General features: G+C 42.1%; 1 long non-coding RNA gene across 3 annotated transcripts; it reads left to right on the top strand.

The window, feature by feature from the left end:
• The first annotated feature begins 2,410 nt into the window (after nucleotides 1-2,410).
• LOC133228535 (uncharacterized) lies at nucleotides 2,411-16,060 on the top strand. Of its 3 annotated transcripts, none has more exons than XR_009730244.1 (5): nucleotides 2,411-3,765; nucleotides 5,336-5,605; nucleotides 9,223-11,691; nucleotides 13,879-13,929; nucleotides 15,691-16,060. It is a non-coding gene; the product is annotated as an uncharacterized LOC133228535 (long non-coding RNA). The 3 variants fall into 3 exon arrangements; XR_009730243.1 differs by lacking the exon at nucleotides 2,411-3,765 and having other exon boundaries at nucleotides 4,275-5,605; nucleotides 9,223-11,096; nucleotides 11,527-11,691; XR_009730245.1 differs by lacking the exon at nucleotides 2,411-3,765 and having other exon boundaries at nucleotides 4,266-5,605; nucleotides 12,658-13,929.
• The last annotated feature ends 10,195 nt before the right edge of the window (nucleotides 16,061-26,255 follow it).

Here is a 26,255-nt window from a genome sequence, read left to right as displayed (position 1 = left end):
ATAGAGATGATTAAAAAAACAATCTATAGGGGTGGGGTGAGGTGGAAAGTGGGAGGGAGGTTCAAGAGGGAAGGAACATACGTATACCTATGGCTGATTCATGTTGATATGTGGCAGAAACCAATACAATATTGCAAAGCAATTATCTGCCAATTAAAAAAAATAATTTTTTAAAAATAAAAATAAAAAAGAAAGTATAGAGCTTTGTTTGGTAACCCATCAGGTCCATTTTGCTCCTAAAAACAGTAAATATTTTAAAGTATAAAGAGTAATATTTATATTCCATAATAAAATTTTTAGTAAAATGGATGAAACCAAAGAAATCAGATTATATATACATATATAACAATCATAAATTCATTAAATATCACCATGTATAACATATTTTTATGAAAAATAATTGTAGTTTCAAAAAAATTGCAAAAAGAGTGGCATTGTTTTAGTTTTTTTTCCCCCTAATTTTTGGCCTTGCTGTGAAGTATGCAAAATCTTAGCTCCCCCACCAAGGATCAAACCCACACCCCCTACAGTAGAAGGGCAGAGTTTAACCACTAGACCGCCAAGGAAGTCCCTGTTTCACATTTTCAAATCTTATTAGTATCTAACATAATCAAGCATTCTCATATCTTCCTATTTTATGAATGCAATATGTTGCTTTAGTAGAGTTTTATAAAGAAAACCCAGTCTGACACAAATATGTCGCTATAAAAGTGAAGAGTAATAACATTTTTGTATATTTGAGGATATTTTTATTTGAAAGAGTATTCAACAAGGAATAGTTTCTTAAAGACTAGTTACAGCATGAAGTCTGAAAATAGATCAATGAACTTAAAAAAAAAATCATCTGGCTAGAACCATTAACATTTCAGAAATAAGCATCCTATGTAATTTGAGGTGACTAGCATAGTTATTGGAGAAGGAAATGGCAACCCACTCCAGTGTTCTTGCCTGGAGAATCCCGGGGACAGGGGAGCCTGGTGGGCTGCCATCTGTGGGGTCGCACAGAGTCGGACACGACTGAAGCGCCTTAGCAGCAGCAGCAGCATAGTTATATCTGGATTACTATAACAAATATCTGTCAGAAACAACAGTCATCATCTCAATAATCAAACACATTTATTTCACTCATCAAGAACTTACACAAATAATTCTTCTGTATCAAAAAACTTAAAATTTCACAAGAGAGTTAAGTAATGGTCTACACAGGAGAAAAGGAAAATTCTGCCAAGGAAAACTCTGAAGAAATTTTTTTCCCCATTACATTTTTTATTGGTATAATTGATGGAGAAAGCCTAGTTTTTCCTTCCTTTTTAGGCTTCCCTGGTTGCTCACATGGTAAAGCATCTGCCAACAATGCAGGAGACCTGGGTTCAGTACCTGGGTCGAGAACTGCTGGCGAAGGGAAGGGCAACCCACTCCAGTACTCTTGGCTGTAGAATCCCACGGACAGAGGAGCCTGATGGACTACAGTCCACGGGATCACAAAGAGCTGGATGTGCATGTACTTGCGTGCATGTGTGTAAAGTGGCTTCCATCGTGTCCAACTCTGTACGACTCTAGGGACTATAGCCTGCTAGGCTCCTCTGTCCCTGGGATTCTCCAGGCAGGAATACTGGAGTAGGTTGCCGTGATGAGCAACTAACACTTTGGTGCTTAGTCTGAGAAGGAACACAAGAAACTAATTCTTAGAATTAAGAACTGCTTTCAAAATCTCAAATGTAAGCCACAAATAGACTTTTTTATATTTTTTTTTATTTATTTACTTATTTGGCTGTGCCAGATCTTAGTTACTAACATGTGGGATCTAGTTTCCTGACCAGGATTGAACCTGGGCCCCCTGCACTGAGAATACAGAGTCTTCACGACTGGACCACCAAGGAGGTCCCACAGACAGGCTCTTTGATAAAAACTTCAAAGCTTAAAGAGAGGAGAAAGACAAGTATGTATTCTATAAAGTATTTCCAAAAGTTCAGCAATTATAAACACACCATATGTATACTTGAAAATACAATTTTCATGTTTTGAATATTTATCCTGAGAAAAGTTTTGACTATTATGTTCTAGAAGATTCAAAAATAAAATTTACACATATATAATATATATTATGTATCCAGGACTATGGATATATTATGTACATCAGGAATTCTCCATGTGATTAACATTCTGGACTGTCCAAACAATGTCAAACAATGAGAAATCAAACATGACCACATCTGTATTAAAAAAAAAAGCACTGAGAAGGAACACTGGAAGAATGAGTCACCTATGTCTATGTTTTCTGCTCCATGCTTTTGATAAGTTCAGGGGACAAATGTAAAAAGAGCAATGACTTTTTTGTTTCCAGACAGCCAGGCCCCTCTCACTGGCTCACCATAGTTATACAAGTTGTTGTTTGGTCACTAAGCTGTGTCTGACTCTGGACTGCAGCACGCCAGGCTTCCCTGTCCTTAAATATCTCCAGGAGTTTGCTTAGGTTCATTCCTGTTGAGTCGGTGATGCTGTCTAGCCATCTCATCCTCTGTTGCACCCTTCTCCCCCTGCCCTCAATCAGTGTCAGGGTCTTTTCCAATGAGTTGGCTCTTTGCATCAGGTAGCCAGTGTACTGGAGCTTCAGCATCAGTCCTTCCAATGAATATTCAGGGTTGATTTTCTTTAGGATTGACTGGTTTGATCTCTTTACAGTCCAAGAGACTCTCAAGAGTCTTCTCCAACTCCACAATTCAAAAGCATCTAGTTCTTCAGTGCTCAGCCTTCTTTATGGTCTGCACTCACATCTGTACATGACTACTGGGAAATACATGAATGTGAAAGTGTTAGTCACTCAGTCGTGTCCGACTCTTTGCTATCCCATGGACTGTAGCCCACCAGGCTCCTCTGTCCATGGCATTCTCCAGGCAAGAATACTGGAGTGGGTAGCCATTCCCTTCTTTGGGGAATCCTCCTGACCCAGGGATCAACCTGTACTGCAGGTGGAATCTTTACCATCTGAGTCACCAGGGAAGCCCAGAAAAGTCATAGCTTTGACTATACGGACCTTTGTTGGCAAGGTGATGTCTGCTTTTTAATACGCTGTCTAGGTTTGTCATAGGTTTTGCTCCCTCCAAGGAGCAAATGTCTTATAATTTCATGGCTATAGTCACAATTCACAGTGATTTTGGAGTCCAAGAAAATAAAATCTGCCTCCGTTTCCACTTTTTCCCCTTCTATTTGCCATGAAGTGGTGGGAGTGGATGCCATGATCTTAGTTTTTGAATGGTGAGTTTTAAGCCAGCTTTTTCACCCTCCTCTTTCACCCTCATCGAGAGGCTCTTTAGTTCCTCTTTACTTTCTGCCATTAGAGTGGTATCATCTGCATATTTGAGGTTGTTGGTATTTCTGCCAGCAATATTGATTCCAGCTTGTGCTTCCTCCAGTGCTGCTGCTGCTAAGTCGCTTCAGTCGTGTCCAACTCTGCGAGACCGAATAGACAGCAGCCCACCAGGCTCCCCGTCCCTGGGATTCTCCAGGCAAGAACACTGGAGTGGGTTGCCATTTCCTTCTCCAATGCATGAAAGTGAAAAGTGAAAGTGAAGTTGCTCAGTCGTGTCCGACCGACCCTCAGTGACCCCATGGACTGCAGCCTTCCAGGCTCCTCCATCCATGGGATTTTCCAGTACTACATTCTAAGTATTTGAAGAAAGTCTGCAGTTGATGCTTTACTCCTCTCCGGTCTCTATGTCACTTAGGACATTGCTTCTTAATATTCTGCATTCCAAAACAATTCAGGTAAGCACAAGCTTACTAATTTTCACTTAACCAAATACATTTTAAAATAGAGGAAACACTTCACTTCTCACAACACAAACCTTAGTATTCTTATTCACTAAAAATGTTATAATTACCAAACATGAGAACTGGGGATGTGTTTGTTTATTTGGCTGAGAACTACTAAATTTATATTCTGAAAGAAAACCAGGCCTAAAGTACCATGTAACTGGAACATTTGAAAATGTTGAAAAGTTCTTTTCATACTGTTACAGTAAAATTTCATGTGTGTCTCACAACTTTAATGGATATTTAACATATCATGATTTTGTAGCATCATGCATTGGTCATTTGGAAGATAGTTCACTGAGCTATGTAGATCTTCCAAATGTTGGCACACTTCATTACACAACATTGAAAAATCCTATTTGCTAATATTGCCACCAAGCTCATCAGAATTTTTGTGTTTTGGGAAGCTATTAAACTAACAGTGGTAGATACAGATTTTTTCAAAATTCTATTTTTTGCTTGAAAGTTTGAATTTTATCATTGGCAACAAAAACTGCCAGTTATTTTCCTGGAAGTATCAGAATGACTTGGCTCATTTCCAAAAAAAAAGTCTGCCCGTTTTCAAGTCTAGGAGACCATAGTTCATCGTTCAGTGTTTTTAAATGAGATTTCATTTAAAAAATTGACTAGTTTTGCATACAATTCAAATAATCACATGTGATTTCCTCAAGACAATCATTGTGTATAAAAGTTAATAATTTGTATTGCTCTGTAAATGTCTGCTTAAAAGTAACTGGCTTTTTTTTTTTCTTTCAACTGTGCAATAGGGGAGAATACAGTAACTTCTAGCAATTGGCACCACAACCTTGATTCATGCTAAGGCACTTAATTTAACCCACCATTTTTTGGGGTACCATCAGCGCAAATGTGAACACACTGAAAAAGTCAAATTAGTATTATTAATAAAATGTTTTGACCTTTTGGATACTCTGAGATATTTTTCAGGGACCACACTTTGAGAACTGATAATCTAGAATGTAAGCTCTGTGAAAACATTGAGTTTATTTTGTTCACTGTTATGTTTTCAACACCGTTGTATCTAGAATAACGCCTGACACACAATAGATGATTATAAATATTTCCTGAATGTATTAATAAAACAAGGAAAGATGAGAGATTGATCCTTTGTGAAAAACAGAATAACAAAATATATGTATATATATTTTACTATATAGCTCAATAATTAACCAACACTTGCCACAAAATGATATGGTAATCTAGTTTCATTAGTGGCATTTCCTCAAGAGTCCACTTACTTCTAAATTATTAACAAAAGAGACTAAAGGACCTTTGTCAAGAAAGAAATGTAAAGTGTGTCCAGAACGCAGAACAAATGCTATATATATATTTTTTTTTCTGTAGAAGCACAGAGCTGACATGCCATTAGAGATCATTTAGCCTCATGCTTTCATTTTTACAAATGAGAAAACTAAGCTGACCGTGGGGTTAAAAGACCGGCCCAAAATCATGGTTAGCGACGAGACTAAAATACAGGCTGTTTCACATTTTCTCTTGTACACAGCAATAATACAAGTCGGGATGAGAAGAAGAGAAGAATTTTGGTAAATTTTATGTGTAGGAGACTGGTCAAGCAAGCTCAGAGGCAAAAACTCAAAGCACTACATGGGTGGAAGAGGAACGGGAAATTAAAGGGTGGAACAGCTAAATGTACCTCCCGATCCAGCATCTTGCTCCTCCCCGAAACAGCTCAGGTCGGAGAGATGCAAGGACTACCTGAGGACTCAAGCTAGTCCCATGGATTTTGGGCAGGAAAGGAGTCAGGCTCTCAGAGGTGAGCAAAGAGGGCCCTAGAGCCTTCCTGTATAGTAAGAGAGATGGGACCAGAGGCTGGAAAAGCCCCCAAAGAATGTCTTTGGCATTTTCCAGCAGGGAACTATTGGTATTTTGCATGGCATTCTCCTGCAATTGCAGGATATTTACCATCCTTACCCTCACCCACCAAATCCCTAAGTCACTGTGACCACTAAAAATGTCCTGCACGTTTCCAAGTGCCCACTAGGGGGCTCCTATCACCCCTGATTACCGTTTCCCCCTTAACTTAATCAATAGCAGTCATCACTCTAGAATGAGTGCGCATAGCCCAGAACGAGGAGGACAACTAATTTTCCAAATAGGATTTTAACATCAAAGCTGAACTACTAGGCTTTTTTATAGGGCGGGTTTCTTGAAAGAGGAAACATGTTTTTTTGAGTTCTACATGAATAAACACTTCGGAGGATGCAGGACGTTTACATGGTAAACCAAAGTATAAAGTTGGCTATAGAAAGGAAACAAAAAGAAGAAAATCTGAGGGCAGGTGACTAGAATTTAGAAGCTGATAGGTGCCTAAGGGGCTTCCCTAGTGGCTCAGATGGTAAAGAATCTGCCTGCAAGGCAGGAGTCCCGAGTTCAATCCCTGGGTCAGGAAGATCCCCTGGAGAAGGAAATGTCAACCCAGCATTCTTGCCTGAAGAATCCCCATGGACAGAGGAGCCTGATGGGCTACAGTCCATGGGGGCACAACTGAAGCAACTAACACTTATACTTAGGTGCCTAAGAAAAGATTGTACCCTCTGTCTACTCTCCTCAGTCAACTGAGAAGATGAGAAAGTCCCTGCAGAACTTGAGGGTAGAGAGGATCCTCAGCTTGCTTCTAGCAGGCCTCCGTGGATGACTAAGACATTTCCCCGCACCCTGCAGGACAGTGAGCATCCAGCAGTTTCCTGAGCTCCCCAAAGCACCCAGGAGTGGCTGAGAGAGGGATGGCAGAACGGGAGGGGCCCTGTGCTCAGGGCAAACTTGGCAGAGGTGGATGGAGACATGGGGCAGCAAAGCACGGGAGCTGGCAACCAGACCAGGGAATCACCCAGCTCAGCAGATCCTGGACCAGGGGCCTCTGAGGTCAGAAAAACATGTAAATCCCTGGAAAAGAGAAGGAAAATGGAGAGGGGGAGAAGCCCTGGATTGACTGAGTTTAATCTGTGAATTGCGAAGTTCACACAAAAGGTTAAGTTTTAGGCTTTTAAGTGGAAAGGGGACTCAGCAACTAAGTGCAGTAATAAGGACAGAGTCCAAGAAATTCTCTCTCTGTCTCTGTTTTCTTTGCCAGTGTGGCATGCAGGATCTTAATCCCCCAATCAGGAATGGAATCCATACCCCCTGCAGTGGAAGCGCAGAGCCCTAGTCACTGACATGCCAGTGAAGCGCCCCCCCACCCCAGCAAGAAATTTATTTTCAATACATTAATGAATATTCCAGAGACTAGCAAGGAGAGATAAGAAGGCCTTCTTAAATGAACAATGCAAAGATATTGAGGAAAACAATAGAATGAGAAAGACTAGCGATCTCTTCAAGAAAACTGGAGGTATCAAGGGAACATTTCATGCAAAGATGGGCACAATAAAGGAAAGAAACAGCAAGGGCCTAACAGAAGCAAAAGAGATTAAGAAGAGGTGGCAAGAATACACCAAAGTGAAAGTGAAAGTGAAGTTGCTCAGTCGTGTCCGACTCTTTGCGACCTGTGGACTGTAGCCCACCAAGCTCCTCCGTCCATGGGATTCTCCAGGCAAGAATACTGGAGTGGGTTGCCATTTCCTTCCTTCATTTTCCATCTAACAAAAATGTCTTAATGACCTGGATAACCACAATGGTGTGGTCACTCACCTAGGGCAGGACATCCTGGGGTGTGAAGTCAAGTTGGCCTTAGGAATCATTTACTATGATCAAAGCTAGTGAAGGTGATGGAATTCCAGCTGAGTTACTTAAAATCCTAAAAGATGCTGCTGCTATAGTGCTCCTTGGAAGGAAAGCTATGACAAACCTAGACATTGTATTAAAAATAGAAACATTACTTTGTCGACGAAGGTCCATATAGTCAAAGCTATGGCTCTTCCAGTAGTCCTGTACAGATGTGAGAGTTGGATCATAAAAAAGGCTGAGCACTAAAGAACTGATGCTTTAGAATTGTGGTGCTGGAGAAGACTCTTGAGAGTCCCTTGGACTGCAGAGCACAAACCAGTCAATCCTAAAGGAAATCAGTCCTGGGTGTTCATTGAAAGGACTGATGCTGAAGGTGAAGCTCCAATATTTTGGCCACCTGATTCGAAGAGCGTACTTATTGGAAAAAGGGATGCTGGGAAAGATTGAAAGCAAAAGGAGAAGGGAGTGGCAGAGGATGAGATGGTTAGATAGCATCACTGATTCTATCCATTCATGTCCATGCATCAGTGAACATGAATTTGAGCAAACTCCAGGAGATAGTGGAGGACAGAGGAGCCTAGGGTGCTGCAGTCCATGGGATGGCAGAGTCAGACACAACTTATGACTTGACAGTAGTAAGCCTTTTTAAGTTCAGGATGTATCTAGGGGCCAAATAAGAGTTATTCAGTTTGTTTATGGTTAATTATTTGTGTGGCTTTGATGACTGTATATTGGCAAACAGGTGCTCCTTTCACTCCTCTGTGATTGCAAATATCACTGAAGTAGCCCCTACCTACACAGAGGATGCAGATCTGTTAATTTTGCCATTATTGATGGATGAGAGACTTGAGCTGGAATTTGTTCATTTTTCAATCAGTGAAATATTTATTCTCTATTTTGTGCAAAGCTTAATTTTAAAATTCAGCGTTGGGACTTCCGTGGTGGTCCGGCGGCTAAGACTCTGAGCTTCCAGTGTCTAGGTTCAGCCCCTGGTCAGGGAATTAGATCCCCCATGCCACAACTAAGAATTCAAATGTCAGAACAAAATACTCAGCACAGGTAAATTCAGCAAGTAAATACCCTTTAAATTTTAAAAGTAAATAAAAGTAACTGTCATGAAGAAAACAAGCAACTTAGACTTTAGGATAGTTTTCTTGTAACACCCTCCAAAGCATTATAATTCCTAATGGAGAACCATAGTAAATTCAGGGAGAGAAATTCCACCTTAGATTTGACTAAATATCTAGGAGCAAATGATTTTCTCTTTGTTCTCTCTCTTAGAGAGGTTTTTACTGATGTCATTACCATTTTGATTTTTTTATTTGCTAGATACACCCAGGTGGCTCAGCATTAAAGAATCCACCTGCAATGCAGCAAATGGGGTTCAGTCCCTGGGTCGGGAAAACCCCCTGGAGAAGGCACTAACAACCCACTCCAGCATTCTTGCCTGGGAAATCCCATGGACAGAGGACCCTGGTGGGCGACAGTCCATGGGGTCACAAAGAGTCGGCCATAACTACTAAACAACAGCAAAAATAACAAATGTGGTATACAGACTCAACCCACCTATGCAGACGAACCAAATGGGCACCCTTAGCCTTCTGCGTACATTCACTCCAACTAAGCCTGGAGCTGATTTCCTTGTTTTGATACTGATAGAACCTCACTTTCTACATTAGGTAATTTCTACCTCTCTCTCTTTCTCTCCAGAAAACAAGAGAATTTTAGTTTGTTCTCAAAGAATGCCAGATGAAAAAAATAAAAAAGAAGAAGAAGAAAGCCTTAAGCTCATAAGCACATAATCAGATCTTCCTGCCTTTCATGCGGACCGTTGTTTGGTAAATTCTGCTTTATGTTCCAAAAGAACAAAGTGGCAATGTTCTCACACAATTCTAGTTTTGCAACAAAGTCTGGTGAAATGTCATGTTCTCAGTATTCAATATGTGGGTTTTTAAGGGCAGTCTCCTTGCCTTAATGTCAAAAGCAAGTGGTAAAACAAAGGAATGTGCTGAAGCCAGCCTATTTACTGCATACCTGACACCTTTGTGGTTGACCTTATTACTTAATTCATGAAAAAAATTGCAAGCTTGGCTTTTGGGTCATTTCTGATTGCCTTGTGGTTTCTTCTGCTACTTAGGAACTTCGTATTCTGTTTTTCACTTGTTTGTTTTCCTTTTCAGTGAAAATGAGTTGGTAACTTGAATAGTACCTATGCTTCAGTTATGTAAAGAAGAAAGAGAGATGACTTCTTAAACTTCTGAATCGTATCAGTGTGTTCTTGGGTGAAGATCTCTGAGGCCGAATAGAAAAGAAATGTAGTTTTGAATATAGAATTTCTTTTCCTTTGATCACTTCATTCCATAAGTAACAAGAAACCCATGAAACATAAAATTCTAAGAACTAACTCAACGTTTAAAAATCAAACTGTAAATTAGAAACTGGATATTAGTCACCGAGCTTGCGAAGCATCTTATTTCCTGCACTTGTAGCTACTCTTTTCAAACAGTTTAAAAACTGATAAGAAGCTTAGGAAACTCTTATCAGTCATTGCAAAAAAAAAAAAAAAAGCTTAACCTGTTCTGATCTGGCAAGACTTAAAAGGCCTAAATTCCTTGAAGTATTAGGGGATGTATTTATTTTTTCTACTTGCTAAGTATGCAGTATAAGAATCATTTTTGTTACCATAAATTCAGATTTAAATATCTTCTTATCTATGTGATATACTGTCTGAATGCATCTAGAGGCTATAAAAGAGACAGTTGCTTAAGCTGATATAGTAGAATGTGCAGGAAGTGCTCATTAGAATTTGCACATTTGCTCTGAGTTTGTGAATTCCAAGCAGGTTTGCTAATAGGCCACGGCTAATAGGCCACGGCCACCACCTGTGTCTATTTCCTATGGATGACACCCTTTGATATTTTGGTGCATATCCTTACTGTCTTTTTTCTCTCTTTTCATATACACTTTTTAATTTGCAAAGTTAATATCAGACTGTACTGTTAGTTCATAATCTTTTTTCATTAAAAGTGTGTTACTAATTAAAAAAATATATGTATAGTCAGGGATTTCCTGGTGGTCCTGAAGTTAAGAGTCCACCTTGAAATGTAAGCGACGGAGGTTCAATCCCTGGCTGGAGAACTCAGATCCCACCTGCTTTGGAGCAACTAATTGAGATCACACCTTATGGAGCCCGGGTGCCACGACGAAAGACCTTGCAGTGAAAGATCCCACATAACGCAGCAGAGACCCCCTGTTCCTCAACTACGACCCGACACAGCCAAATACATAGTAAATAGATAAATTTAAAAATTTAAAAGATAAAGTCACCCATGCCAGCTAACCCATCATTTGCTATAATGTAACTGATTAGGCTACACTTGACCCTTGACTAACACAGATTTGAATGGCGCAGGTTCACTTACATATAGAATTTTTCAAACAGGAAGTACCACAGTACTACCTGATCCACTGTTGGCTGACTCTGAGGATACCGAACTGTGGATACAGAGGAACCATGGATGTGGAGGAACCACGTGAGAGCAGGGTCGACAGAAGTTTTATTCAGATTTTCTACTGCAAGGAGGGTCAGCAACCCTAGCCCCATAATTAGTCAAGGTCAACTGTACTTTCCTATTGTTAACCACTTAAACTATTTCCAATTTTTACCTAGTGTAAATATTGTTGTGACTAGCATTCTTGAACATATATCTTTGGGCATATCCTATTATTTCCTGTAGACAAATTACTAAGAGTAATATTGTTGGGTCAAAAGGCAAATAGTTTTAAATAATCACATGTAATATTACAACCCTAAGATAACCCCTGCCAACAATTTGATGCATATTTATACAGTCTTTTAAAAAATTAATATGTATGTGCAGGAATACATATATAATTTCTGAAAAGTTGTTATTGTGTTCTGTATGGGAGGGCACCTACTGAAGAATTTTAAGCAGGGGAAAGATACAACTTGATTTTTTTTTTTTTCTTTTGGCCACTCCATGTGGGTTGCAGAATCTTAATTCTCCGACCCTGATTGAACCCCTGCCCTGGCAGTGAAAGCTGTGAGACCTAACCACTGGACCACCAGGGATTTCCTGGTTTTCTCTTTAGTAGAAGCAATCTGGCTGACCTGTTGAAGACAGACTATCAGCGAGCCAAAGCAGAGGCAGAACCCAGGTAGAGTCTGTGGCAGTGACCCCGGAGAGAGGCCACAGTGGCTTGCAGCAGGGGGCAGCGCTGGGGGCGTGAATGGTGGTCAGATTCTGGATCTCTGCAGGAACACAGACGGAATGTGGAGGATGAGAGAAAGAAAGCCGTGCAGGTTAACTCCAAGTTCTGGTGGCCTGAACACTTGGAAGGATGGTGTAGATGTTGAGTGACAGGGGAAATGCGTGGGGAGAGGCAAGAACAGGAGTCCATTTGCAGAGAGTGAGTTTGAGATGTCTAGTACATAGCCACGTGGAGAGGTCCAGGAGGCTGTTGAGTATGAATCTGGAGTTCTAAGGTGAGCAGGTGCTGAAAGTGTATATTGGGAATAATTGGCACATAGATGATATTAAAAGCCAGGAGGGTGGGTGAGATGATCAAGGGGGTGAGTATGGACCAAGAGAAGAGGAAATACAGACTGGTGAAGGGGAGCGGGGCAGCACGGCAGCCCTTCTGCTGCACCGGGCACTCTTCTACATGTTTTGCAGAGATTACAGGGTGACTCATTTAATCTCAAAAGAAACCTCAGTGAAGGGGTACAATTATTATCCCCATTTTACAGAGGAATCTTGAGGTCCAGAAAGATTGAGTCAGTAAATCAATATGTCCTATTATGAACTGATTAAATAAGTTTTAACTACCTTTTTAAATAATGCAAACACTTTGAAATAAATCATGTGAACTTTTTCTGCACAGGTTTGTTCATCATGTCTCAAAAATCTTAGCAATTATACATTCCAGTTATACTTTAAAGAATCAGCATGACTACTCTGTTCAAAGGTGCTTTTCTTTCCATTCTTTCCAGCTGACAACACATTCTAGAGTAGAATATTGAGCAGAGACCAAAAGGAGAAAAAAAAAAAAAAGCTTCTGTTCAAAGAGGAGAAGCATTTTTAATGTCCAACATTTCTTTCTCTGTTTTTGTTTTGTTATTAGTTTTTGGCTGCACCTTGTAGCATACAGGATCCTAGTTCTCCCACCAGGCATCAGACCCACGCCTCCTGCAGTGGAGTAGAGTCCCAACCACTGGACCACCAGGGAAGTCCCAGTGTTCAATATTTCTTAAGGATATTTTCTTTGCTTTCATGTGTTTCTCCCTCAAGGATCATGCATTCCCTAATTATATTTGAAGATGGGAGAGGCAAGTTGATAAAGGAAAACTGTCATCATTCCTACCACCTCACCTCAACATATTCAGACTATCTCAATGGGACACTTTCTAAGGCCATTGTTACTTTTAACAGAAATGTGAAAAAGATAGGGAAAGACAAAAGCACTTTGGTGGGTTAATCATTACAGAAGGCTTCCAGAAAAAACATTTGAAATTTCCCCCAGCTATCCTGGAGAATCTTACATCTCAGAACAAGGATGCAGATGAACAAACTTGCAGTATGATTTTCTGCCTTCTCCTCTTCTTTGGGGAAAGGGTTATTGTGAATGGGGAGGTGGGCAGGAGAACTTGTAAGATAGCTTTTCAAACAGATCAATTTTAGGCAAAAAACCAAATGGAAACTGGGGATCTGGAAATAAAATTTTCCCTGCCAAAAGTAATTTTTGGGAAATTTTTACATACTCTTGGGGTCCATGTAAGTCAAATTGAAGATGATTGTCTTAAATAATTCCAGTAGGGGGATTTCCCTGGTTGACGCATGGCTAAGACTCTGCACTCCCAGTGAGGGGGCCTGGGTTCCATCCCTGGTCAGGGAACCAGTCCCCATATGACAAAACTTAGAGTTTCCATGCCACAATTAAGACCGGGCACAGCCAAATAAATGAATACTTTAAAACATAATAACTCCAACAGGAAAGAAAGAGCAATATCTTCAAAAAACCAGGAGTGGCTGCAGACGCATTCCTCTACTGTGCCAAAAATATGAGATAATGGATAGATGTGTACATTTATCTAAATACCAGTGAGCAGTATGTTATTTAAGCACGACCCTTAACTAGCAATATCTGAAAAAGCAGATCCAGAATGAGCTTAGAGATGTGAAAAATAGCAGAAAAACAAAAAGGGTCCTTTTAAGGTCATGTTCATAGCAAGAACAAAAACACGAAGACTCTGGGGAAAGATGATGTAATGTGAAAAAGATAACAGAGAAGCAGAACTAATGAAACTCTCTTTTTCTCCATTCTTCTCTCAATAATTACCTTCAGATGGAAAGAGGAAAACGAGTTATGGCAGGACAGAACCAAAATGCAAGAAAGGTAAGAAACAGGAGGAGATCTTCTTGAAATTTATTTTAACGAGTTTGTTTTTATTCCCAGATAAATTGTATCCTGAGATATTTAGAGAACTTTTAATTGTAATCGTGCAACCATGGTTAACAATCTTAGAAAATAATTTCATGAACAGAAAGTCAGCATACATTCATCAAGAATAAATACTGGGACTTCCCTGACGGTCCACTGGCTAGGAATCGCCGTGCAACGGAGGGAACTCAGCTTCAGTCCCACATTGGGGAACTAAGATTCCACAGGCCACAACTAAGAGTTTGCATGTAATTACGGAAGCCCGCACGCCACAACTGAGAGCCTAGACAACCACATACATGAATACAATTCAAACAAACAAACAAAAATCAATACTGTCAAACGAAACTTATATCTAGGAACTCACTGTTCAAGAACAAAGGCTTGTATTTTTTTCACTTAATATTATATTGGAGCGGTTCTCCAGAATTCCTCATTAAACATTCGTCTGTACTACAGTTCTAAACAGGTTCATCAGTTCAGTTCAGTTCAGTCACTCAGTCGTGTCCAACTCTTAGCAACCCCACAAATCACAGCACGCCAGACCTCCCTGTCCATCACCAACTCCCAGAGTTCACCCAAACTCATGTGCATCGAGTCAGTGATGCCATCCAGCCATCTCATTCTCTGTCGTCTCCTTCTCTTCCTGCCCCCAATCCCTCCCAGCATCAGAGTCTTTTCCAATGAGTCAACTCTTCTCATGAGGTGGCCAAAGTACTGGAGTTTCAGCTTTAGCATCAGTCTTTCCAATGAACACCCAGGACTGATCTCCTTTAGAATGGACTGGTTGGATCTTCTTGCAGTCCAAGGGACTCTCAAGAGTCTTCTCCAATACGACAGTTCAAATGCATCAATTCTTTGGCATTCAGCTTTCTTCACAGTCCAACTCTCACATCCATACATGATGACTGGAAAAACCATAGCCTTGACTAGACGGACCTTTGTTGGCAAAGTAACGTCTCTGCTTTTTAATATGCTATGAAGGTTGGTCATAACTTTCCTTCCAAGGAGTAAGCATCTTTTAATTTCATGGCTGCAGTCACCATCTGCAGTGATTTTGGAGCCCCAAAAAATAAAGTCTGACACTGTTTCCACTGTTTCCCCATCTATTTCCCATGAAGTGATGGGACCAGATGCCCTAATATTAGTTTTCTGAATGTTGAGCTTTAGGCCAACTTTTTCACTCTCCTCTTTCACTTTCATCAAGAGGCTGTTTAGTTCTTCTTCACTTTCTGCCATAAGGGTGGTGTCATCTGCATATCTGAGGTTATTGATATTTCTCCCAGCAATCTTGATTCCAGCTTGTGCTTCCTCCAGCCCAGCGTTTCTCATGATATACTCTGCATATAGGTTAAATAAGCAGGGTGACAATATACAGTCTTGACGTACTCCTTTTCCTATTTGGAACCAGTCTGTTGTTCCATGTCCAGTTCTAACTGTTGCTTCCTGACCTGCATATAGGTTTCTCAAGAGGCAGGTCAGGTGGTCTGGTATTCCCATCTCTTTCAAAATTTTCCACAGTTTATTGTGATCCACACAGTCAAAGGCTTTGGCATAGTCAATAAAGCAGAAATAGATGTTCAATTATATGAATATACCTTAAATTATATGACCAATCCCCTGTGGCCCACTGTTTCACCTTTTTAGCTTTTAAAAACTGTGCTGGAGTCATTATAATTTTATATGAAACTTTATAAGTTATTTTTTTAATTTTAGGTCAAATTTCCAGAAGAGGAATAAATGAATCAAAGGGCTTCCTACGAAAGGCCTTGTTTTTATCACCAAAATTTCATCCAGAAAGAAGTACCTATTTATTTTTTCAACAACAATATATGAACGCCTATATTTCCAACCCATAGCATTACTGGAAGATTTTGATAGAAAAAACTTGGGGTTATTTTCTAATTGTGGCAAAATATACAAAACATAAAATTTATCACTGAAACCATTTTTAAGTGTACAACTCAGTAGCACTGAGAGCATTCACAATGTTGCTCAACCATCATCACTATTTCCAGAATTCTGTCATCATCCCAAACAAATCTCTGTGCCCATTAAATAAAGAAGACTTTAAATTTTTTGAAAATTGGCCTTCTCTTGCATATATATATTCAATCCTATTCGCGACATTCTTCCCCCTGCCTAAGATCTTGGAATTCTTCTGTGTTAGAATAGGAGCGGCTACACCATGGTAACAGTCAACTCCCAGATCTTGTTGCTTACCCCACAAGAGTTTATTTCTTACTCAAGTTACCTAATCTATGCAAGTCAATGAGTGCATCCGCTTCTCACAGTCTCTCAAGGTTCAGGCTCGTGGAGGCCCAGTCATCGCATTGCGTCGCATTTTGGAATACGAGGACTTCGTGGTTGACAAGACAGAGCAAGAAAGTACAGTGGAGCCTTGCGCCAGGAATTAGATGCTCCAATAGATAACTGGGCTTCCCTGGTGGCTCAGTCAGTAAAGGATTCGCCTGCAATGCAGGAGACCAGAATTCTATCCCCATGTCGGGAAGATCCCCTGGAGGAGGAAATGGCAACCCGCTCCAGTATTCTTGCTGGAAATATCCCATGGACAGAGGAGCCTTGGAGGCTACAGTCCATGGGGTTGCAAAAAGACACAACTTAGCAAGTAAACAACAAACAGTTTTCTACTCTAGCTCAGCCAGATAACCAATTCCAAGTGCCCTACAATTTCCCTGAAGGTCCATTGTCTTCTACTGCCAATGTAGGTAAATACCATTCTTCCTGGGTTGCGAAAAAAACACACCCTGATTTTGGCAACTTAAGCGAAGTATGTGGGGTGCTAAAGGAAGACTGAAGAACCATCCTGGGAATAAGAATGTGGGTAGCCTGCCAGGCAGCAGGTCTCTTTCGACACACTTGGCTGGACAGACAGTAAAGCCGGTCTGTGTTTTCCTAGGCTCAAGAGTCAAAGTCCTGGGAAAGAGAGTGTGGTTGGCTGAAGGCAGTCACATGCCCAGCCTTAGGCAGTGGCAGGCCTGAGAGGAGGGATTAGCAGAAGGAGCCTCCACAGCTCTCTGTGGGTTTCCTGGTATGAAGTAGGCACACGCATTCTACCGAGATACTGTGTTTTGTGGGAAAATGATCACCCCGGTGGAAATCAGAGTGCTCTGGGGAAGTGGGAGTGCAGGCAACCTTCCAGTGTCCACTACCAAGAGCAAAAACGTGATCATATCAGTGGTATCACAGCCCATGAACATGTGAGTCTGCTGAGATGATATCTGCTGATTTAATATTTTCTATTATTAGATTGATTCCTTCTTTTCCTCTGCAACAAATAGCCTTAAGTGTGTATATCTAAAACAGTTATTTTGAGACTTCCCTGACAGTCCGGTAGGTTGACTCTTTGCTTCCACTGCAGGGGGCACAGGTTCAATCTCTGGTCAGCGAACTAAGATCCTGCATGCCACATGGCGGAACCAAAATAAATCTTTTTTCCCCTTGGGACAAATTGCCGGGTCTGGAATCACTGCATCAGAAGACATGAGTATTTATATGTTCTCATTTTTTATTTTACTGAAGTGCCCATGGACTCTGAGAATATGCCCTTATTCATGGCAGATCAGCTTCTAGTGACAGAGTGACTGCCTGGTTGAAGGTCACCCTGCGGAAAGCTCTCTCTGGGTCATGCCAGGGTCACTTGGGCTAGTGGGGAGAAACATACTCTTTAGAGCTCTTCTTCTTCCTTCCACATATTTTTTTGATAACAATTACTCTCTGGATAAAAGATATGGCAAGGCCACTGGCTTGGGTCATTTAACCCACACGTTATGGGAAATAGGGCAGCATTTGCCTGAGGGGCCCAAGGGCAGTGGGAGTGCCTCCTGATATTGCATCAGCAAATGCAAGATCGCCTACCCAGCTCCCTTTTCTGCACAGCAGGCCTCTCCAGAAGCTGGGGCAGGGGAAACAATGATTACACAAGGGCAGGGCATGCCACCTGGGGAGGGCACTGCCTCTGTGCTTGACATGGGTCTCTGAGCCGGCCTGGTTCTTCTAACTCCAATCTTGAAAAGATAATTGTCCCATATTTCTTCAGAGGATTTTAACTCACATGTGACAGAATTGGAAAATCTCTTTCCCTTCCCTGCCAACACATTAATTTCCAATTCCCCCATCCCAGTTTCACTGGGAACATCCATTTCTCAGCCAGACCACCACGCTGCCTGGGCCGAGCAGCAGGGTGCTTTTTTTTGTAATGACCCCTGGGTCAGCTTGAGCACGTTAGATTGTAAACATGTTGAGATTGGAGGCTGTCTGGCTTTAGTATTCCTTGCAGGACTCTCCACAGCGCAGTGCCCACTCCAGGTTGCTGTTCAGTTTCTCAGTCGTGTCCGACTCTACAACTCCATGGACTGCAGCATCCCAGGCTTCCCTGTCCTTCACTAGCTCCCAGAGTTTGGCTCAAACTCATGCCCACTGAGTCAGCGATGCCATCCAACATCTAATTCTCTGCCGCCCCCTTCTCCTCCTGCCCTCAGTCTTTCCAATGAGGAAAGATGCTTTTTCCAAATGCATCAGGGTCTTTTTCCAATGAGTTGGCTCTTCACATCAGGTGGCCAAGGTATTGGCGCTTCAGCTTCAGCATCAGTCCTTGCAGTGAATATTCAGGGTTGATTTCCTTTAGGACTGACTGGTTGGATCTCCTTGCAGTCCAAGGGATGCTCAAGAGTCTTCTCCAACACCACAGTTCAAATCAATATTTGCTGACTGAATATCCTTAGTTAAGTAGAGTTGTTCTAGAACTTCCTTGGGATTCCAAACTCTTCCAAGTTATGATGTCTAGGAGTGTTGGGAAAAGTGAGCTCTTCCTAGAAGCAATCAGGGAACCCTGGAGGGGTTCTGAAACCCAGGCTTAATGTTGTTGAGTGAAGAAGAGAGCCTGGTGCAGGAGCCGAGGGGAAGGGCCTTCGAGCCATCTTGGGGCGGCTGTAGCTCAGCCTGTGGTGCTTCAGTCCCAGGGCCTCTTTCAGTTTCCTGTGGCCAAAGTATTGGAGCTTCAGCTTCAGCATCAGTCCTTGCAATGAGTATTCTGGGTTGATTTCCTTTAGGACTGACTGGTTGGATCTCCTTACAATCCAAGGGATGCTCAAGAGTCTTCTCCAACACCACAGTTCAAATCAATATTTGCTGACTGAATACCTTTCCCTGGGGACGCTTCTTCCCTCTGCAGGTCTCAGCCATTTCGTTTTTACCCATTAACTCCTCATCCCGCAGTTGTCAGTTCAATCGTTAGTTCCTCAGTACCGTCTCAGGATAGGCCAAGTTACCCTGTTTAACACCTGTACATCTCTTCCTCAGCATTTATCAGGATTTTCATGAAGTACTTATATTTGTGTTTGTAATTGTTTGATCCATGCTTTCTCTCTGACTGGAAACTGCTGCTCCATGAGGGCATGTGTTCTTGTGTTCACTGTTGTCTTCCTGGTTCTAGCATATTTCCCAGCATATAATGGAAGGACAGTTACTACTAGAGGCAGGAATAACAATTTTCTATACCACGTGGGTTTACCAGCTGCAAACCTGGAAGATACAGAATGTATTAGTCAGAGTTCTCTAGAGAAGCATAATCAACTAATAGAAGATAAGATATATCTATGTCTATATACAGGCTTCCCTCGTGGCTCAGCAGTCAAGAATCTGTCTGCCAATGCAGGAGTCACCAGTTCCATCCCTTGGTCAGAAAGAGCCCTGGAGGACAAAATGGCTACCCACCCCAGTATTCTTGCCTGAAAAATCTCCATGGACAGAGGAGCCTGGAGGGTTACAGTGCACAGGGTTGCAGAGTTGAACAAGACTTAGCAACTAAACAACAAATATCTGTGTATCAACAGATATCACTATATTAATATCAATGTATTGGTATAGATGGGCTTCCCCAGGGGTTCAGTGGTAAAGAATATGCCCTTGTAATGCAGGAGACGCAGAAGACATGGGTTTGATTTCTGGGTTGGGAAGATCCCCTCGAGGAGGGCATGGCAACCCAGTCCAGTTTTCTTGCCTGGAGAATCCCATGGACAGAGGAGCCAGATGGGGAGTTGCAAAGAGTCAGAAACGACTGAAGTGACTGAGCACTGCTCGGTACAGACATAGATATATATGGAGAAAGGGAGAGGGAGAGGAAGGCTCATTGATTGGCTGTGATTTACTATAGGAATTGGCTCATGCAGTAATTATGGAGGTCAAGAAATCTCACAATCTGCCATTTGCAGGCTGAAGATCCAGGAAAGCCTTGGTGTGAACCCCAGTCCAAGTGTGAAGCCAGAGAACAAGGAGCATCAGTGTCTGAGGGCAGAGGAGGATGGCGGTCTCAGCTCGAGAAGGAAGGGAGGGTATTTAGCCTTCCTCTGCCTTTTGTGTTCAGCCCCTCAGTGGGTGGATGATGCCCACCTGTACTGGTAAGAGCCATCTTTCTCACTCAGTCCACTGATTCAAATGTATTGACACACCCAGAAGTAATGTTTACCAGGTCTCTGGGAAGCTCTCAGCCCAGTCAAACTGACACACAGGATAACCATCACACAGAGATCCTGGCTGGACTCTCAGCAGAGCTTGTGCAATGTGCTGCTCTCAGAATAGAATTTCTCAAATTGCATTAGCCACATTGCTGGTTCACGAACTCTCAACAGGGTTCTGTGAAGAAAAAAGTTCTTTTAAAAATACAGATGTAATGAAAATACCAAGCACATTTAGACAGCTATTATTCTGTGATAACTTCTCTTTAAGAAAACATACACTCCAAACTGCTAACATTGGTTACATATAGGAAGGGGGTCTTTCACTTTTCCTTCATTATGCTTTATTGTTTCTTTTTTTTTTATTGTGGGGAATGCACATTACAAAATTTACCATTTTAGCCATTTTTAAGTGTACATTTCAGGGTACATGTCAATAGATTCAGCATTTTCATATTATTGGACAACCATTGCTGTTATATTTTGTAGATTACTAGTTCACAAAATTCATTGTGTACTATCCTCATATCTTGGTGAATTAACCCACCCCCAACTCAAAGGGTGGCCTCTGGGTTGTCTGAAGCTACTTGGAGTTACTCCATTTGCCCCAGTGGTTAGTTGAAGGACAAGCCTCCAGGTTTGCTTTTTTAAAACATTCATTTATTTTTTTGGCTTTGTCAGGCCTTAGCTGTGGCACGCGGGATCTTTGCTGTGTCCTGTGGGATCTTTCCTTGTGTGCACAGACTCTCCAGTTGTGGTGCGCAGGCGCAATACTTGTGGCGCATGCGCCTAGTTCTGCCACGCTACCCCCACCCCCTAGCTGGGACATGTGGGATCCCAGTTCCTCTACCAGGGATGGAACCCTTGTCCCCTGCACGGCAAGGCGGACGCTTAACCACTGGACTACCAGCAAGCCCCTTGGCCTGCAGGTTTGAGTGAGTGAGACTTGGCAGGCTCCTAAACTCGTTCAATGTCCAGAGTGAAGTAGTTACGATAGGCAGCATCTTTCTAGCACTGGAAGGGATACTATTTTATAGGTAAATCTGGAAACTTTGAGGCCATTTGGTTCTCATGAAGGAAGCTTTCTGGAGACTGAAGGTAACACCAACAAGGGGGAAAAGCTGAGAGAATCATACAAAAATAAAGCTGGAGTGGTGACAACTTCAGAAGCCTATACCCTACTTCTCCAGGGAGGTTTTCAGTGTTATGATCCAATAATTTCTTGTTTATTTTGGCATTTTCCCTCTTTAATACTTGTGAGAGAAACCAGCCTAATACAGGTTGGAAGATACTCAAAAGATTAATATTCTGTTTCTTCTCATCATATCATTTATGTTTTGCCATAACTATAATCTATGTACCTCACTGACGAAAGTGTCAGCCTGAGCCAGAGGCTCCCAGGTTCCGGCTCAAAATTGATTGTCTCTTTGTAAGAAAATTCAGATTTCATTTAGGGTGGCGGTGTACATGGACAAAAGACCACACTTTCCATTTTCCCTTGTAGGGAAGTGTGGTCATGTGATTAAGTTCTGGCCAGTGAGATAAAAAGCAAAATGTTGTGGAAGACCTGCAGGAAGGCTGAGAAAAGATGCTGATTCAGCTGCGGGAGGTGGGGGGGAGTTTATCTTTTCCCTTCCTCCTTCACAACAGGAACTCTAGGAGACTGGGGACTATGGAATCAGGTTAGATTATTTACTCATGGATGAAAGAGAGACATAAATTTCTTATTGTTTAAATCACTGTTACTTTGGATTTTCTGTTATAATCTGAACCTAACTGACTCACTGCCTGAAACATATTCAAAGATTCAGGAGAAGCCACATTTGACTTTACAGGTAGCAACTTTGTGACTCATCAGGCAGACACTACTGTATGTAGCGGAACCTAGGGAACTTGCATAAAGGGAAGGTTTCATCTGAGTTAACGTCTGTTTTATCTAGACAGAGGAACCTGACCAACTTTCATTGATTCAAATCCTTAACTCAGGACTTCCCTGATGGTCCAGTGGTTAGACTCCGCATTCCCAATGCAGAGGCTAGATCCCACATGCCACAACTGAGTTCAGATGCCGCAGTGAAAGATCCCGCATGCGGCAACTAAGACACAGGGCAGTTAAACAAATAAATAAAAGACTTCCCTGGTGGCCCAGTGGCTAAGACTCTTCGCTCCCATTGTAGGGCGCCTCGGTTCTATCCCTGGTAAGGGAACTAGATCCCACATACCACAACTAAAGATACCACATGTTACAGTTTAGACCTAGCATCATCAAAATAAATAATTTTTTAAAAAAATTTAAAAAAAGATAAAATTATTAATTCTTCCAGGCACTGAGTGAAGCATAAAAATGCCCACCTGACATATGTACTTGCGTCTCTCTCAGGCACCTAATGAGTCTGAAATTGAAACTGATTTTGCCCATCCCAGTTACCACCACCACATGAACTTCTATCCCTGGTTTTCTTTGCAGTCGATGTTCAGTAGCGTTCATAGCCATCCACCTAACTTAGGCCAGGAGCCTGGGGCCATCTTTGTCGCTTTCTTCCTCATTTCTATATCCAGGCTGCGGTCAAGTCCCAGTGTGCTGTGTGCTAATTAGTCACTTCAGTCGTGTCCAACTCTTTGCAAGGACTGTAGCCTGCCAGGCTCCTCTGTCCCTGGGATTCTCCAGGCAAGAATACTGGAGTGGGTTGTCATGCCCTCCCCCAGGGGATCTTCCTGACCCTGAGTCTCCTAGGTCTGCTGCATTGGCAGGCAGGTCTTTACCACAAGCGCCACCTGGGAAGCCCTATGAAGTCTCAGAATCTCCCTCTTTTGATCCACTACTCTCTGTCTCCACTGTCACTTGGGTGACAGCTCTACCATTTCTTGCCCAGACAACTCCAAAAGCCTTCCCTTTGGATTCCCATTCCCCACATAGCACCCGGAGAGGAAACCCAAACCAGATCACATTACCACCATGCTGAAAACTCTTCATAGGCTCCCCATAGCATTAGGATATAATCCCGAATCCTATTGGTGATGAAAATAATCAATACACGATCTACAGTAGGAAAAGAAAAGAGTTTTATTTGAGCCAAACTGAAAATTATAGCCCAGAAGACAGCCTCTCAGATAGCCCTGAGGAACTGCTCCAAAGAAGCATGATGTTCAGCACAGTTTTATGTCTTGTCAGAACAAAGAACATCATATAAGTCAGGGATACATTCTTTCAATGTCTCAAGAAAAATGAAACAAACCAGATCAGCACGAACTCAGTGAGTCAGTACAGCCTTGGCCTGGGAAGGGAGTCTTATCATCGAAGGAGTACCAGCACAGGCGTCCCAGAAAGGGAGGCGTTCAATCTTGATTTTTTTTTTTTTTTGGCTGTGCCGCCCAGGCATGTTGGATCTTAGTTTCTCGACCAGGAATCATCCGCTGCATCCTTCAGTTGGAAGCACAGTCTTAACCACTGGACCGCCAGGGGAACCTCCTGAATCTTTATGTTTAACATGGACATTCTTCACTTCTGGTCCATGCACCCTTCCCTTTTCTTTAAAAATTCAAGCAGATAAACAGTGTATGTTTGATAGGCCACAAACAGGCTGTTTTAGCATAAAATTTGAGTTAATTCAGGTAAAAGCCAATATGACTCCCCCATACCTCAGTATGTGGAAATTTCATCACTGTATACGGCCTGTGAGACTTTGCCAGGTCTGACCCCTCCTCACCCTCTAGCACCCAGCATCATTTTGAGCTAGTTTCTCTCACTTACTGAGCTTGATGCCTGATCTTCTTTTAGTCTCTAGAATGTACCAGACTCCCAACCCAGGGGCTTGCACAGGCTGCTTTCTTGCTTAGATTCCTCTGCTCCCATCTGCTATTTTGCAGCCAACCCCTACTGATTCTTCTCTTCACTGTTTAATGACTCCTTCCATAAGACCTTGAGCCCACTCCCGATTTATATCCGGACACTTCATACTGAATAATATTACATGTTGCATTCTGTGGCTGGCTTCTTTCACTTAGCATGGTGTTTTCAAGGCTCATCCTGTTGTAGCATGCCTCAGTACTTCACTCCTTTTTATTGTAGATGAATTATTCCATTGTATGTGCATGCGTGCTAAGTCGCTTCAGCCTTGTCTGACTCTTTACAACCCCATGGAACATAGCCTGCCGGGCTCCTCTGTTCATGGGCTTCTCCATCAACAATACTGGAGTGGATCTTCCCAACCTAGGGATCGAACCTGTGTCTCTTAGCCTCCTGCATTGGCAAGAGAGTTCTTTACCACTAGCACCACCTGGAAAGCCCATTTCATTGTATGTCAAAGTGTATGTGAAAGTGTTAATCGTTCAATCCGACTCTTTGGAACCCTGTGGACTGCAGCCCACCAGGCTCCTCTGTCCATGGAATTTTCCAGGCAAGAATACTGGAGTGGGTAGCCATTCCCTTCTCCAGGGGATCTTCCCCACCCAGGGATGGAACCCAGGTCTCCTGCCTTGCAGGCAGATTCTTTACCATCTGAGCCACCAGGGAAGTCCATTCCATTGTATAGATACAGATTTATCCACTTGTCAGCTGGTGGACATTTGGCTTGAGCCCACTTTTTGCCTATTATGAACACTGTTACCGAGAACAAGCATTTGCGTGGACAAGTGACTTAGCGTTAGCATATGTTTTCATTTCTCTTGGTTATATGCCGAGGGAATGGAGTTGCTGACTCAGATGTTAACTTGGAGGTGTCAGCAGCCCCTTTTTATGAGGAAAGGTTTAGGATTTTGTCCAAATGATCCGGTGCCTGTCAGTGTTTGGCTGTTTGGTTAACAGCCAACTGTTTGCATCCCTCCTATTCTTGTCTTTCCCTGTTTTATTTGTCTCTTTTCTTTTCTGTAGATTCCAGCTCCCCTGCAGATTGTAGCCAGCACCCGGATTTTCAAGGGGTAAAAGTTATTTGTAAAACATTTGCAACTCTCTGGAGGATGGACATTAAAAGTAATAATGTTTATCTGTTTAATCTGTGGGCTAGCCACTTGCAGGGTGTTTTGTAACAAAAAGAGCTTATTGAGTAGGAGGCTTTTTAAACTAGTTCCTGAGAGTAACACTCCTACAACAAACTGCTGAGTCTCAACTACCCAGCTAGCAATCTGTGCCTTTTAAAGAACCACTTTGAAGTCCCTTGGTGATAATAACATCACAAGTGAACCTATATATGTAAACATATGTTGTTCCTGAGCTTGTAAACATGTATACAGAGTTCCTGGTGTGTGCCTGGCAGATAATAATTGCTTAATAAACTGTTGTTGCTGTTGTTTAGTTGCTAAATTGTGTCCGACTCTTGGCAACCCCATGGACTGTGGCCTGCCAGGCTCCTCTGTCTATGGGATTTTCCAGGCAAGAATACTGGAGCAGGTTGCCATTTCCTTCTTCAGGGGCTCTCCCCAACCCAGGGATCGAACCTGGGTCTCCTGCATTGCAGGCGGATTCTGTAGCAACTGAGCTACCAGGGCCCCCCCTAATAAACTATTAGCTGCTATTATTAAAAGTTACTCTAATGAACAATCGGTTTCTTTGAGGTAAGGATTTCAATCATTCAGAACGTCTTATTAACATTTTGGGGGCATATTGAATTGTTTTAGGACACATTGAAAAGTACCCCTTTTCAGGGTGCACTGACAAATTCTCATTTGATCGTTACGCCCACCTGGTGAAAACCACAGAGAACCTGGCAATTGTTCTCAGGTGCTCATTTTTGGTATGATAAAGATCGACTCAATCTACCCTGGCAAATTTAATCTGCTGATTACAGCAGAAACGACTCTACCGTGATC

The sequence above is a fragment of the Bos javanicus genome, chromosome 17 (genome assembly GCF_032452875.1).
Source record: "Bos javanicus breed banteng chromosome 17, ARS-OSU_banteng_1.0, whole genome shotgun sequence".
Lineage (NCBI taxonomy): Eukaryota > Metazoa > Chordata > Mammalia > Artiodactyla > Bovidae > Bos > Bos javanicus.
Note: the sequence above shows the minus strand (reverse complement) of the source record. Positions and strands in the feature narration are given on the sequence as shown.